Source organism: Octodon degus, unplaced genomic scaffold (genome assembly GCF_000260255.1).
Source record: "Octodon degus isolate 3935 unplaced genomic scaffold, OctDeg1.0 scaffold00061, whole genome shotgun sequence".
Taxonomy (NCBI): Eukaryota; Metazoa; Chordata; class Mammalia; order Rodentia; family Octodontidae; genus Octodon; species Octodon degus.
Window position 1 is genome coordinate 1947264 of NW_004524637.1, and position 3568 is coordinate 1950831.

Genomic DNA, 3568 nt, shown 5'->3' on the forward strand with positions numbered 1-3568 from the left:
AAAAAAAAGAACCAATGAAAAGAGAAGGGGAGCTCAGGCTCTAAAAGCACCTTCTGCAAGAGTAGGGCTATGGTGTAGAGTTTGCCTAGAACTGAGTTATGCGAAGTATGGTACACGTGCTATCATCTGAGCTTTTCATGGAGAAGACAGATCTCTAGGAATCAGGATGTCACCTCTTTCCCTCACTAAGTCTGGCATACTTGGACCTCTCATACCAGCGTGGGTATTCTTTTAACCATTATAATGATATTATAACGAGTCCAAGTTCATCTGCAGTAAACCAAATCAAGCCGATCTGGAGTTCTTCTTGGTGCTCAGTAGTTGGAATCACGTGGTTATGACATTTAGCTTTAACTGCAACAAGCAAGGGGCTCCTGAAAGCACACAAAGCTAATAGGACATCCAGGCACCAGCAATTCTGGAGTTCAGGCTGATGACACTTCCACTTGTCAACACCCTCAGTTCTTGGCTTATTCCATTTTATGCTTCTATAACACAATCTTACACACTAGGTTATTTCTAAGAAAAAATTTGTTTTTCAGAGTTATAGAGGCTAAGAAGCTCAAGATCACATAACTGCCTTTTTTAAAAATGTATTTGGTACAAGGTCTACAACGTCTCACTATGTAGATCAGACTCATAATGATTCTGCTGTTTTCAGCCCCTCAAGCCCTGGGATTACAGTCATGCACCACCATGCCGAGTCTCAATCATTGTCAAAGCACACCCCAGAGGCAGGGCCAGCACAGCATGCTTTAGAACCCTGGCTGCTGGGCTCTACCTGAGCAGGCACTTTATTCTGCTGAAATAAATGGCCTGCCCTACATAACCCTACATGACAAGAGTCTTCCTGCTGCATCATAACTTGGTAAAACATCAGATGCCATCATATGGCAAGACAGAGTGTGCAAAAGAACAAAAGCATTTGGATTTTAAAAATGAGGAATCCAGAGTCACTTTTACAGTAATCTCTTCTTACAATATCTAACCAAGTCCCACGATAACAGCCTTACTCCATCAAGAGAGTGGTGTTCTCATGACCAATACTTCTTTAAGGCCCTGTCTCCCACACCACCATTTACGTACAACATAAGTTTAAAGGATGCATTAAAACATTGTGTGATTGCCCATGCCACTAGCCGAGGATAATCTCCCCAGCCCCAAATATTTAAATTAATCACATCCACAAAGTTTTCTCTGCCATGAAAGATAACGTATTCATAGGTTTTAGGGACTAAGATATCAACATCTCTCAAGGGCTGAGTCTGCCAACCAAGCTTAGTATATAGTATACCCCACCCATACTTGGAAGCTGTGGTGACAGTAAGGAGGAGCAAAAGGCAAAAAAAGTCATAGCGGTGATTCCATTAAAATAACCATTTGAATAGTACATATATTTTTAATGAATTCAAATAAACTCATAGCACATAAAAAATTTTTACAAAGGACAGCTTGGGACATTTGTGCTGTGTATTTCACTTTTGAAGTTAGCCCTCCAGGTAACAATGAACCATTTATTAGTAAATGCGTAGATGCTACATGAGAATATAGGGATATTTTTCTCAGATTGGCATGTTTAACAAGAAACTGTGAAGCAAATAGAAACTGTGGGTAACAAATAGAGTAAATCTGGCCTGATGGACTAATTTGGCAGACGTTCTGTTTATGTCTATAAAATTGTAATTCTCCAGCCATTATTTCATCTCATAACAGCAGAAATGTAGTGTTTCCAGGGCTGGAGGAGGAGGAGGTGAAGCTCGGATCCTCTGCACAGGGACACAGCTATGAGATCTGGTGAAAATTATGAGTAACGTGCAGGCCTTCACATCAGCACTCATAGCACCAATCTAAATGTTTCCCAATCCAGAAGAAAAGCACTAAGAGAGACAAAAGAACAGGTTGTCTACTTCATTTCATAGCAAAAATAGACTCATGCCCTTTGATTCCCAAATGTCAAGCATACAGTTAACTTTCAAAGATATTCAATGATGAGTCAAGAATGTGAGTAGTGGTCTGTAGTCCACAGGGCTGTGCTCCAGGGCACAGAATGCCCTGGAACCTATGCTTTGGGGTTACTCAGGTTCCAGTAACAAGCTGCAGTGATCAGCGTGCATGGTCATGCTCTGAAGATAAAGAGGGGGAGACTTTAAATCAGAAGAGTTCTGTCCTCTACTGTGATTCTGCTTTATGGTGCTTCCAAGAACCTCGGGTGTGATATGGCCTGACTCCCCTCCCCTAAAATAAACCACAAAAGAAATATCCCACATGAACTAAATCACATTGACTTGTTAGATAGAAGTAAAATTATTTCTCTCAATGATAAAGAAGCTCTGCTAAGTATTCTTTTGACTGTCTTGAAATTCATTTGTGAGCCAAAGTCATTATTACTAATCAAAATGCTATTCATTGAACATTTATGCACTAATCTTTCACATATTAACTTGCTTAATATTTAACAATATGATAGATGTTTTATTATTTTGGGTTCTCGAGGTAAAGGTTAAATCCTTTAAGACACAAAGGTTAAATGCCTGCTCAAATCTTGTAGGCAGCAGAACAGAGATACAAACTGAAGCACCTGTTGGGTCTTAGGCTACACTTTCACCTTTCCACTCTATTCCCTTCACCAATTAGCAGACTCACTCACAGTATTCCTATCTCTCTTGTAAGCAAAATCTTAGGATATTTTGACCCCTTTATAGTTAACAGTGCCATGCAGTAGGATTTCCTTGGCTCACCTTTCAGAGCTAGAATCAGGTGCAGTTAGTGCTTCAAAATACTACTAGCTAAAATCAAAGATCTTATTTGCATTAACAAAAGGCAGTGCTTCATAATAGAAATAATTATTGTGTTGCCTATTTGTTGGCATCACCTGTAGTTGGGCCTTTGCCACAATGTGGTTCTTCACCTAAGAGCTCAGAAGCAGTCTTTGTTTCCTAGATGTCTCTCCAAAATGCCAGCAGCATCTAACACATAGCTCAGGCTAGACATCTCCTCCACAATCCATGTTATACATTTTTCAGTTACATTCTGGGTTACATATATAAAAGCCTTTCTCACAGAACACACCCCAAGGGGGGAAAAAAGGTGCATTCTAAACTTCAGTTAGAACTTTGGTAAAGACAAAATTGTGGAGGGTTTCCTCTCACAGTGTTCACTAAATAGAGGTTTTTGAAGAAACATTTCTAAGAACTGGGCTGCAAGTTTGGACCTGGTAACTAGATTTGTCTGGCACCAATTTACAGAAAGGATTACATAAATCTCTGGAGAATATCCTAACAATTTTACTGCAGCTTTAATTATCCAACATCCAAACCCCTTTTCCATGTTTGGGGTTGTCTCCCCACATACACTGCCTACCATAATTACAGAAGCCAAAAATGCCATATGCCAATCGGCCCTCACTAGCAGAGGAAAGTTGGTCATGTGCCTTCCCATGGCTGTAGCTGGGACTTGGACTCTGGATTAAGTGGCCCAGCTCTATTTTCTTTACTATGCTTGTAACTTCATTTGTCAGATGATTTATTGTATTACTGAACCCAAGTTCTTATGAGGGCAGTAAGCTTTA